Source organism: Balaenoptera musculus, chromosome 10, assembly GCF_009873245.2.
Source record: "Balaenoptera musculus isolate JJ_BM4_2016_0621 chromosome 10, mBalMus1.pri.v3, whole genome shotgun sequence".
Lineage (NCBI taxonomy): Eukaryota > Metazoa > Chordata > Mammalia > Artiodactyla > Balaenopteridae > Balaenoptera > Balaenoptera musculus.
The window spans coordinates 68,753,564-68,767,148 of record NC_045794.1 but is presented as its reverse complement, the minus strand read 5'-3'; positions in this window follow the sequence as shown (position 1 = coordinate 68,767,148).

Below are 13,585 nucleotides of genomic sequence, written 5' to 3'. Positions count from 1 at the left end.
AGACAGTTCCACTCTTAACTCCCAGTAACTTCCATTTCCAATCATGATCATTCATAATGATCCCCAGGTGTAATAGCTTTAGCTGTATTCTTCAAGCCCTCACCTACCTGCATTTCTTTAAGGAAATCTAAACTCCTAAATTAGGTCTCCCTTTGATGGCATAAAAAAATTGAACTTTGTGTATTCTATAATGTAGAATTTGAAAGAAATCCTTGTGACACTTCAGAGAATTTTGTATATTAATATTTCCTTAAGAATATCACAGGGTAAAACATTTTAATGTTCTATGTTTATGTGTACGTCAAATATGTGTTTCATTTAAATAAACAAAAAATCCAGTGTCTATGCTACCATGTACTTTGTAGTGATATGTCTACCTTTTATCATAATCTATTCACAAACTTTCTTCTTCTTTAACATTTCAGGTATTAATGTCTCCCCACTAATGGTAACATTGGTAAATTACTATGACTACTTTTAAACCACATATTTTCCTTTGTGGTGGGACCTTTAATGCACACCTCCTATTTTTGTTTTGTGTTCTCCTACAATATTTATGTTATGTGTTTGAAATAATGTAATTCTTTAATACAAATATCATGTATGAAATTTATTCTCGTAGTTGTCTCTACTAGAACATGTACTTTGGAATCAGATAAAAACCAAACAAACAAAACTAAAAATGAGTTTAAATCTTTAATCTACAATTCACTAGGCACATGACCTTGGGTAATTTGCCTAACTTCTCCAAGCCTCAGGTTTCTCATATAAAAGAGAGATAAAAATTCCTAAACTATAAAGTTGTAAGCATTAATGTCTTATCAAGAAAATATCTGGCATAATTATAAGCTTTCAATAGTATTTTATTTTTCCACCTCCTCCTTCTCTTCATCTCTTTATCCTGAACATTGAAATGACACCATAAAACATTTTCTCCATACTCTAAGCATTCATTTAGCTATGATACTCTCCCTCTACTTCTGGGCAAGAATTACACCTTCACCAATAATAGTATCATATTGTAGCAGGAAAGCCCTAAGCAAGGGAATAAGATTAACATAACTCACAGAGAAATCAATTGTAGAAAAGAGAATTGAACTTTTGTGCATTTTAGATTCCATTCTTGAATTTTTAATTGTGAGGATTGAGTTTATCAATTAATTAGAAGAAAGATGTCATTTTTAAATGCTGAGTCATCTCAGTGAGATGACTCAGCATTTAAAAATGACAATTTGAGTTTGTCTTTTTCATATGAAAAAACTGTAAAGATCTTGCATTATATAGTTAACATTATTTCTGTGCACATTGATGTCTTTATTTCCTATAGGAATAAATTTTTTCCTATTGTATTTTAAATACCATTGTCTGTGATTAGAAAGTTATTGATATGGGTTCAATTGATTTTGTTTTTCTGGTCACCTAACTGAAAAGTTTAAAAGAACAGATAATTCATAGATTTTTGTATTTTCCAGTAAAAAAAAATATATTGTCTACAATTAATGATATCTTTGTCTCTTAATTTCCAATCTTGATCTCTTATTTTCTTGTCTTATATCAGCCAGATCCCCACTATGATATAAAACTATGCAGCACTACTGATGCTTGTCTTATTTCTCAATTTAATGGCATATCTCTGATGTTACACCATTTTGCAAATACTTTTCTGGTATATAGATATTTTTATTGTGGTAGAAAATACATAACATGAAATCTACCTTCTTAACAAATTTTTAAGTGTATAGTACCATATTTTTAAATATACACATATTGCTGTAGATAGATTTTTAAAGTACATTTCTATTTCTAGTTTGCTAAAATTCTTTTTAATTGTGATTTGAATTTACTTTCATTAAATTCTTACCCTGTATTTATTCAAATAAATATATATACAAACATATTTAAATATATAAACACATTTCTATGTATATTATATATTTCTCCTTTGATCTATTAATAAGATATATGAATTGATGAAATATACATATTTTAATGTTGAAATATCTTTGTATTATTGAGATAAACTCAGTATGATTAAGATTTATTATTCCATTAGTTTACTGCTCGATTTGATATGCTAATAATATAATAAGGGCATTTGCAAAGGTAAAAGTTATTTAACATTTTTGTGTCTATGTCCTATTCTTCTCTAATACTGTATCTGTGTCAGTGTCTTAAGATGAGTTGGATAACTGCATGACTTCTTTTTGTTTTAATGTTTTATTTCTTGAAAGTTTCATAGACTTCTATGAGCCTCTCTGGACCTATGTTGTAGGTAGAAAAATGACCTCTCAAAGTTGTCCTTAAAAGGACATGAGGGGGCTTTGGTCAAGATGGCGGAAGAGTAAGACGTGGAGATCACCTTCCTCCCCACAAATACATCAAAAATACATCTACATGTGGAACAACTCCAACAGAACACCTACTGAACGCTGGCAGAAGACCTCAGACCTCCCAAAAGGCAAGAAACTCCCCACGTACCTGGGTAGGGCAAAAGAAAAAAGAAAAAACAGAGACAAAAGAATAGGGATGGGACCTGCACCCATGGGAGGGAGCTGTGAAGGAGGAAAGGTTTCCACACACTAGGAAGCCCCTTCGCAGGTGGAGACTGCAGGTGGCAGAGGGGGGAAGCTTTGGAGCTACGGAGGAGAGCGCAGCAAAAGGGGTGCGGAGGGCAAAGTGGAGAGATTCCCGCACAGAGGATCAGTGCCGACCAGCATTCACCAGCCCAAGAGGCTTGCCTGCTCGCACGCTGGGATGGGTGGGGGCTGGGAGCTGAGGCTGGGCTTCAGAGGTCAGATCCCAGGGAGTGGACTGGGGTTGGCTGCGTGAACACAGCCTGAAGGGGGCTAGTGCACCACAGCTGGCCGGGAGGGAGTCCGGGAAAAAGTCTGGAGCTGCCGAAGAGGCAGGAGACTTTTTCTTGCCTCTTTGATTCCTGGGGCGCGAGGAGAGGGGATTAAGAGCACCGCTTAAAGGAGCTCCAGAGATGGGCGTGAGCTGTCGCGATCAGCACAGACCCCAGAGACGGGCGTGAGACACTAAGGCTGCTGCTGCAGCCACCAAGAAGCTTGTGTGCAAGCAGAGGTCACTATCCACACCTCCCCTCCTGGGAGCCTGTGCAGCCCGCCACTGCCAGGGTCCCGTGATCCAGGAACAACTTCCCCGGGAGAACGCACAGCATGCCTCAGGCTGGGGCAACATCATGCCGGCCTCTGCCACCGCAGGCTCCCCCCGCACTCCATACCTCTCCCTCCCCCCGGCCTGAGTGAGCCAGAGCCCCCGAATCAGATGCTCCTTTAACCCCGTTCTGTCTGAGTGGGGAACAGACGGCCTCAGGTGACCTACATGCAGAGGTGGGGCCAAATCCAAACCTGAACCCCAGGAGCTGTGCAAACAAAGAAGAGAAAGCGAAATTTCTCTCAGCAGCCTCAGTAGCACCGGATTAAATCTCCACAATCAACTTGATGTACCCTGCATCTGTGGAATACCTGAATAGACAATGAATCATCCCAAATTGAGGAGGTGGACTTTGGGAGCAACGATGTATATATTTTTTTCCCTTTTTCTCTTTTTGTGAGTGTGTATGTGGATGCATCTGTGTGTGATTTTGTCTGTATAGCTTTGCTTTTACCATTTGTCCTAGGGTTCAGTCTGTCCGTTTTTCTTTGTTTTTCTTTTTGTTTTTTGTATAGTTTTTAGTGCTTGTAATCATTGCTAGATTTGTTTTTTGGTTTGGTTTCTGTCTTCTTTTTTTTTTTTCTTTTTTTATTACTTTTTAATTTGTTAATTTTTAATAATTATTTTTTATTCTAAAAACTTTATTTTATTTCTGTCTTTCTTTTTTTCTCCCTTTTCTTCTCAGCTCTATGGCTGACAGGATTGTGGTGCTCCAGCTGAGTGTCAGGCCTGTGCCTCTGAGGTGGGAGAGTTGAGTACAAGATATAGGTCCACCAGAGACCTTCCATCTCCACATAATATCAAGTGGCGAAAGCTCTCCCAGAGATCTCCATCTCAACGCTAAGACCCTGCTCCACTCAACGACCAGCAAGGTACAGTGCTGGAAACCCTATGCCAAACAACTAGGAACACAAACTAACAGGAACACAACCCCACCCATCAGCAGAGAGGCTGCCTAAAATCATAATAAGGTCACAGACATCCCACACCACTGGACACGGACTGGCCCACCAAAAACACAAGCTACAGCCTCATCCATCAGATCACAGGCACTAGTCCCCTCCACCAAGAAGCCTACACAACCCAGTGAACCAACCTTAGCCACTGGGTGCAGACAACAAAAACAGCAGGAACTACAAACCTGCAGCCTGAGGAAAAGAGACCACAAACACAGTAAGTTAAGCAAAATGAGAAGACACAGAAACACACAGCAGATGAAGGAGCAAGGTAAAAAATCTACCAAACCAAACAAATGAAGAGGAAATAGGAAGTCTACCTGAAAAAGAATTCAGAGTAATGATAGTAAAGATAATCTGAAATCTTGGAAATAGAATGGAGAAAATACAAGAAAATTTCAATAAGGAACAAGAAGAAATAAAGAGCAAACCAACAATGATAAACAACAAAATAAATGAAATTAAAATTTCTCTACAAGGAATCAATAGCAGAATAACTGAGGCAGAAGAAAGGACAAGTGACCTGGAAGATAAAATAGTGGAAATAACTACCACAGAGCAGAATAAAGAAAAGAGATGAAAAGAATTGAGGAGAGACTCAGAGATCTCTGGGACAACATTCGAATTATAGGGGTCCCATAAGAAGAAGAGAAAAAAGACGGTCTGAGAAAATATTTGAAGAGATAATAGTTGAAAACTTCAATAATATGGGAAAGGAGATAGTTAATCAAGTCCAGGAAGCTCAGAGAGTCCCATACAGGATAAATCCAAGGAGAAACACGCCAAGACACATATTAATCAAATTATCAAAAATTAAAGACAAAAAATATTAAAAGCAGCAAGGGAAAAACAACAAATAACATACAAGGGAATCCCCATATGGTTAACAGCTGATCGTTCAGCAGTAACTATGCAACCCAGAAAGGGGTGGCAAGACATTTAAAGTGATGAAAGGGAAGAACCTGCAACAAAGATTACTCTACCCAGCAAGGAGCTCATTCAGATTCGACAGAGAAATTAAAATCTTTACACGCAAGCAAAAGCCAAGAGAATTCAGCACCACCAAACCAGCTTTACAACAAATGCTAAAGAAACTTTTCTAAACAGGAAACACAAGAGAAAGAAAACACCTACAATAACAAAACCAAAACAATTAAGAAAATGGAAATAGGAACATACATATCGATAACTACCTTAAAAGTAAATGGATTAAATGCTCCAACCAAAAAGACATAGACTGGTTGAATTAATAAAAAAAAAACCTGTATATATGCTGTCTACAAGAGACCCACTTCAGACCTAGGGACACTTACAGACTGAAAGTGAGGGGATGGAAAAAGATATTGCATGCAAGTGGAAATCAAAAGAAAGCTGAAGTAGCAATTCTCATATCAGAAAAAATAGACTTGAAAATAAACACTATTACAAGAGACAAAGAAGGACACTACATAATGATCAAGGGATCAATCCAAGAAGAAGATATAACAATTGTAAATATTAATGGACCCAACATAGGAGCACCCCAATACATAAGGCAAATGCTAACAGCCATAAAAGGGGAAATCGACAGCAACACAATCATAGTAGGGGACTTTAACACCCCACTTTCACCAATGAACAGATCATCCAAAATGAAAACAAATAAGGAAACACAAGCTTTAAATGATGCATTAAACAGGAAGGACTTAACTGATATTTATAGGACATTGCATTCAAAAACAACAGAATACACTTTCTTCTCAAGTGCTCATGGAACTTTCTCCAGGATAGATCATATCTTGGGTCACAAATCAAGCCTTGGTAAATTTAAGAAAATTGAAATCGTATCAACTATCTTATCTGACAACAATGCTATGAGACTAGATGTCAATTACGTAAAAAATCTGTAAAAAATACAAACACAAGGAGGCTAAACAATACACTACTTAATAACCAACAGATCACTGAAGAATTCAAAGACGAAATAAAAAAATACCTAGAAAAAAATGACAATGAAAACACAACGACCCAAAACATATGGGATGCAGCAAAAGCAGTTCTAAGAGAGAAGTTTATAGCAATACAATCTTACCTCAAGAAACAAGAAACAGCTCAAATAAACAACCTAACCTTACACCTAAAGCAATTAGAGAAAGAAGAGCAAAAAACCCCCAAAATTAGCCAAAGGAAAGAAATCATAAAGATCAGATCCGAAACAAATGAAAAGGAAATGAAGGAAACAGTAGAAAAGTTCAGTAAATCTAAAAGCTGGTTCTTTAAGAAGATAAACAAAATTGATAAACCATTAGTGGGACAGATCAAGAAAATAATGGCGAAGGCTCAAATCAGTAGAATTAGAAATGAAAAAGGAGGAGTAACAACTGACACTGCAGAAATACAAAGGATCATGAGAGATTACATCAAGCAACTATATGCCAATAAAATGGACAACCTGGAAGACATGGACAAATTCTTAGAAAAGCACAAGCTTCGGAGACTGAACCAGGAAGAAATAGAAAATATAAACAGACAAATCACAAGCACTGAAATTGAGACTGTGATTAAAAATCTTCTGACAAACAAAAGCCCAGGACCAGATGGCTTCACAGGACGACTTCTATCAAACATTTAGAGAAGAGCTAACACCTATCCTTCTCAAACTCTTCCAAAATATAGCAGAAGGAGGAACACTCCCCAACTCACTTTATGAGGCCACCATCACCCTGATACCAAAACCAGACAAAGATGTCACAAAGAAAGAAAACTACAGGCCAATATAACTGATGAATATAGATTCAAAAATCCTCAACAGAATACCAGCAAACAGAATCCAACAGCACATTAAAAGGATCACACAATGTGATCAAGTGGGGTTAATCCCAGGAATGCAAGGATTCTTCAATATACGCAAATCAATCAATGAGATAAATCATATTAACAAATTGAAGGAGAAAAACCGTATGATCATCTCAATAGACGCAGAAAAAGGTTTTGATAAAATTCAACACCCATTTATGATAAAAACTCTTCAGAAAACAGGCATAGAGGGAACTTTTCTCAACATAATAAAGGCCATATATGACAAACCCACAGCCAACATCGTTCTCAATGGTGAAAAACTGAAAACATTTCCACTACAATCAGGAACAAGACAAGGTTGCCCACTCTCACCACTATTATTCAAGATAGTTTTGGAAGTTTTAGCCACAGCAATCAGCGAAGACAAAGAAATAAAAGGAATCCAAATTGGAAAAGAAGTAAACTGTAACTGTTTGCTGATGACATGATACCATACATAGAGAATCCTAAAGATGCTACCAGCAAACTACTAGAGCTAATCAATGAATTTGGTAAAGTAGCAGGATACAAAATTAATGCACAGAAATCTCTTGCATTCCTATACACTAATGGTGAAAAATCTGAAAGAGAAATTAAGGAAACACTCCCATTTACCACTGCAATAAAAAGAATAAAATACCTGGGAATAAACCTACCTAAGGAGACAAAAGATCTGTATGCAGAAAACTGTAAGACACTGATGAAAGAACTTAAAGATGATACAAACAGATGGAGAGATACACGATGTTCTTGGATTGGAAGAATCAACATTGTGAAAATGACTGTAGTTCCCAAAGCAATCTACAGATTCAATGCAATCCCTATCAAACTACCAATGGCATTTTTCACAGAGCTAGAACAAAAAATTTCACAACTTGTATGGAAACAAAAAAGACCCAGAATAGCCAAAGCAATCTTGAGAAAGAAAGATGGAACTGGAGGAATCAGGCTCCTGGGCTTCAGACTATACTACAAAGCTACAGTAATCTGGACAGTATGGTACTGGCACAAAAACAGAAATACACATCAGTGGAAGAGGATAGAAAAGCCAGAGATAAACCCACACACATATGGTCACCTTATGTTTGATAAAGGAGGCAAGAATATACAATGGAGAAAAGACAGTCTCTTCAATAAGTGGTGCTGGGAAAACTGGACAGCTACACGTAAAAGAATGAAATTAGAACACTGCCTAACACCATACACAAAAATAAACTTAAAATGGATTAAAGACCTAAATGTAAGGTCATACACTATCAAACTCTTAGAGGAAAACATAGGCAGAACCCTCTATGGCGTAAATCACAGCAATATCCTCTTTGACCTACCTCCTAGAGAAATGGGAACAAAAACAAATATAAACAAATGGAACCTAATGAAATTTAAAAGCTTTTGCACAGCAAAGGAAACCATAAATAAGACGAAAAAACAATGCTCAGAATGGGAGAAAATATTTGCAAATGAAGCAACTGACAGAAGATTAATCTCCAAAATATACAAGCAGCACATGCAGCTAAATATCAAGTAAACGAACAACCCAATCCAAAAATGGGCAGAAGACCTAAATAGACATTTCTCCAAAGAAGATATACAGATTGTCGACAAACACATGAAAGAATGCTCAATATCATTAATCATTAGAGAAATGCAAATCAAAACTACAATGAGGTATCACCTCACACCAGTCAGAATGGCCATCATTAAAAAATCTAGAAACAATAAATGCTGGAGAGGGTGTGGAGAAAAGGGAACCCTCTTGCGCTGTTGATGGGAATGTAAATTTGTATAGTAACTATGGAGAACAGTAGGGAGGTTCCTTAAAAAAGTAAAAGTAGAACTACCATACGACCCAGCAATCCCACTACTGGGCATATACCCTGAGAAAACCATAATTCAAGAAGAATCATGTACCACAATGTTCATTGCAGCACTATTTACAATAGCCAAGACATGGAAGCAACCTAAGTGTCCATTGACAGATGAATGGATAAAGAAGATGTGACACATATATACAATGGAATATTACTCAGCCATAAAAAGAAATGAAATTGAGTTATTTGTAGTGAGGTGGATGGACCTAGAGTCTGTCATACAGAGTGAAATAAGTCAGAAAGAGAAAAACAAATACCGTATGCTAACACATGTATATGGAATAAAAAAAAAAAACCCAAAAAACAAGGTTCTGAAGAACCTAGGGGCAGGACAGGAATAATCACGCAGACATAGAGAACGGACTTGAGGACATGGGGAGGGGGAAGGGTAAGCTGGGACGAAGTGAGAGAGTGGCGTGGACTTACATATATGACCAAATGTAAAATAGATAGCTAGTGGGAAGCAGCTGCATAGCATAGGGAGATCAGCTTGTTGCTTTGTGATCCCCTAGAGGGATGGGATAGGGAGGGTGGGAGGGAGACGCAAGAGGGAGGAGATATGGGGATATATGTATATGTATAGCTGATTCACTTTGTTATAAAGCAGAAACTAACACACCATTGTAAAGCAATTTTACTACAATAAAGATGTTAAAAAAAAGAATATATGCAATATTCCATTTATTTAATGTTCAAAGCAGCTAAATCTAAAATATGTATTTTAAGATCATATACATGAATGTTGAAGAATACATTGATTGCTGGTACTATTTGATGCCCCTGCCTTGATTTTTGCAAGGGGCCAGTTGATTAACTCACTGTGGTAGCCAGCCTCCAGAATGACCCTCCATGCTTCTGATTTTCTGCTATTAACACCATTATGTAGTACCTTTCTTCACTGAATAGGGATGAAGTGTATCAGAAATAGGATATTGTGAAAGTGATGGTGTGCATCTTTGGAGGCTAGATCGTAAAAGACCTTGACATTTCTAGTAGGTACTGTTGGAGAAAGCTAGCTGCCATGTTGTAAGGACAATCAAACAGCCCTGTGGAGAGGCCCACATGGGGAGGAATTAAGGTCTCCTACCAGTAGTCGGCACCATCTTGCTAACCCTGTGATTGAGACTTTTTTAAAAGAGCATCCCCCCAGTCTGAATCAAGCCTTCATGGTACATAGCCCTGTCCAACAGCTGACCAAGTTTCATGAGAAATTAGCCAGAACCACCCCCGCAAACCACTCATGAATTCCTGAACCACTGAATTGTAAGAAGTAAAACATTGTTTTATTTAACGACTAAGTGTTGGAATGGTCTGTTACATGGTAGCCAACATATTCACCGTCACTTTAGCACTATCAGTGCAAATGTCAACACAATGAAAATTACAGCATCTCATTATTATTATAAAAATAATTTTAGCATTGAAAACCCATGAAAGGATCTTGGAGGCCTTAAAAGTCTGCAAACCACATGTTGAGAATTTCTTCTATGATATATTAACTTTTCTTTTTTTTATTTGAATCTACTACAACATATTTAAATATTTCCCCACTGGTAGACTTTTTTTTAACATCTTTTTTGGAGTAAAATTGATTTACAGTGGTGTGTTACTTTCTGCTTTATAACAAAGTGAAGCAGCTATACATACACATGTATCCCCATATCTCCTCCTGCTTGCGTCTACCTCCCACCCTCCATATCCCACCCCTCTAGGTGGTCACAAAGCACCAAGCTGATCTCCCTGTGCCATGCAGCTGCTTCCCACTAGCTATCTATTTTACATTTGGTCGTATATGTAAGTCCATGCCACTCTCTCACTTCGTCACAGCTTACCCTTCCCCCTCCCCGTGTCCTCAAGTCCATTCTCTACGTCTGCATCTTTACTCCTGTCCTGCCCCTAGGTTCTTCAGAATCTTTTTTTTTTTTTTTTTTTTTTTAGAATCCATATATATGTGTTAGCATACAGTATCTGTTTTTCTCTTTCTGACTTACTTCACTCTGTATGACAGACTCTAGGTCCATCCACCTCACTACAAATAACTCAATTTCATTTCTTTTTATGGCTGAGTAATATTGCATTGTATATATGTGCCACACCTTTTTTATCCATTCATCTGTCAATGGACACTTAGGTTGTTTCCATGTCTTGGCTATTGTAAATAGTGCTGCAATGAACACTGTGGTACATGACTCGTTTTGAATTATGGTTTTTCTCAGGGTATATGCCCAGTAGTGGGATTGCTGGGTCATATGGTAATTCTATTTTTAGTTTTTTAAGGAACCTCCATACTGTTCTCCATAGTGGCTGTATCAGTTTACATTCCCACCAACTATGCAAGAGGGTTCCCTTTTCTCCACACCCTCTCCAACATTTATTGTTTGTAGATTTTTCAGTGATGGCCATTCTGACCGGTGTGAAGTGATAACTCATTGTAGTGTTGATTTTCATTTCTCTAATGATTAGTGATGTTGAGCATTCTTTCATGTGTTTGTTGGCAGTCTGTGTATCTTCTTTGGAAAAATGTCTAGGTCTTCTGCCCATTTTGGATTGGGTTGTTTGTTTATTTGATACTGAGTTGCATGAGCTGCTTGTAAATTTTGGAGGTTAATCGTTTGTCAGTTACTTCATTTGCAAATATTTTCTCCCATTCTGAGGGTTGTCTTTTCATCTTGTTTATGGTTTCCGTTGCTGTGCAAAAGCTTTTAAGTTTCATTAGGTCCCACTTTTTATTTTTGTTTTTTATTTCCATTTCTCTAGGAGGTGGGTCAAAGAGGATCTTGCTGTGATTTATGTCATAGAGGGTTTTGCCTATGTTTTCCTCTAAGAGTTTGATAGTGTCTGGCCTTAGATTTACGTCTTTAATCCATTTTAAGTTTATTTTTGTGTATGGTGTTAGGCAGTGTTCTAGTTTCATACTTTTACCTGTAGCTGTCCAGTTTTCCCAGCACCACTTATTGAAGAGACTGTCTTTTCTCCATTGTATATTCTTGCCTTCTTTATCAAACATAAGGTGACCATATGTGTGTGGGTTTATCTCTGGCTTTTCTATCCTCTTCCACTGATGTGTATTTCTGTTTTTGTGCCAGTACCATACTGTCCAGATTACTGTAGCTTTGTAGTATAGTCTGAAGCCCAGGAGCCTGATTCCTCCAGTTCCATCTTTCTTTCTCAAGATTGCTTTGGCTATTCTGGGTCTTTTTTGTTTCCATACAAGTTGTGAAAAATTTTTTTCTAGTTCTGTGAAAAATGCCATTGGTAGTTTGAGAAAGATTACATTGAAACTGTAGATTGCTTTAGGTAGTATAGTCATTTTCACAATGTTGATTCTTCCAATCCAATAACATAGTAGAACTCTCCATCTGTTTGTATCATCTTTAATTTCTTTCATCAGTGTCTTATAGTTTTCTGCATACATGTCTTTTGTCACCTTAGGTAGGTTTATTCCTAGGTATTTTATTCTTTATGTTGCAGTGGTAAATGGGAGTGTTTCCTTAATTTCTCTTTCAGATTTTTCACCATTAGTGTGTAGGAATGCAAGAGATTTCTGTGCATTAATTTTGTATCCTGCTACTTTACCAAATTCATTGATTAGCTCTAGTAGTTTTCTGGTAGCATATTTAGGATTCTCTATGTATAATATCATGTCATCAGCAAACAGTGAGAATTTTACTTCTTCTTTACCACTTTGGATTCCTTTTATTTCTTTTTCTTCTCTGATTGCTGTGGCTAAAACTTCCAAAACTATCTTGAATAATAGTGGTGAGAGTGAGCAACCTTGTCTTGTTCCTGATTGTAGTGGAAATGGTTTCAGTTTTTCACCATTAAGAACAATGTTGGCTGTGGGTTTGTTATATATGGCCTTTATTATGTTGAGACCAGTTCCCTCTATGCCTGTTTTCTGAAGAGTTTTTATCATAAATGGTTGTTGAATTTTATCAAAAGCTTTTTCTGCATCTATTGAGATGATCATGTGGTTTTTCTCCTCAATTTGTTAATACAGTTTATCTCATTGATTGATTTGAGTATATTGAAGAATCCTTGCATTCCTGGGATAAACCCCAAATGATCACGTTTTATTATCCTTTTAACGTGCTGTTGGATTCTGTTTGCTAGTATTTTGTTGAGGATTTTTGAATCTATATTCATCAGTGATATTGGCCTGTAGTTTTCTTTCTTTGTGACATCTTTATCTGGTTGTGGTATCAGGGTGATGGTGGCCTCGTAGAATGTGTTGGTGAGTGTTCCTCCCTCTGCTATATTTTGGAAGAGTTTGAGAAGGATAGGTGTTAGCTCTTCTCTAAATGTTTGATAGAATTCGTCTATGAAACCATCTGGTCTTGGGCTTTTGTTTGTTGGAAGATTTTTAATCACATTCTCAATTTCAGTGGTTGTGATTTGTCTGTTTATATTTTCTATTTCTTCCTGGTTCATTCTCTGAAGCTTGTGCTTTTCTAAGAATTTGTGCATTTCTTCCAGATTGTCCATTTTATTGGCATATAGTTGCTTGTAGTAATCTCTCATGATCCTTTGTATTTCTGCAGTATCAGTTGTTACTTCTCCTTTTTCATTTCTGATTCAGTTGATTGGAATCTTTTCCCATTCTTTCTTAATGAGTCTGGTTAATCATATATCAATTTTGTTTATCTTCTCAAACAACCATCTTTTAGATTTATTGAACTTTGCTATTGTTTCCTTTGTTTCTTTTTTTTTTTTTTAAAACATCTTTATTGAAGTATAATTGCCTTACAATGGTGTGTTAGCTTC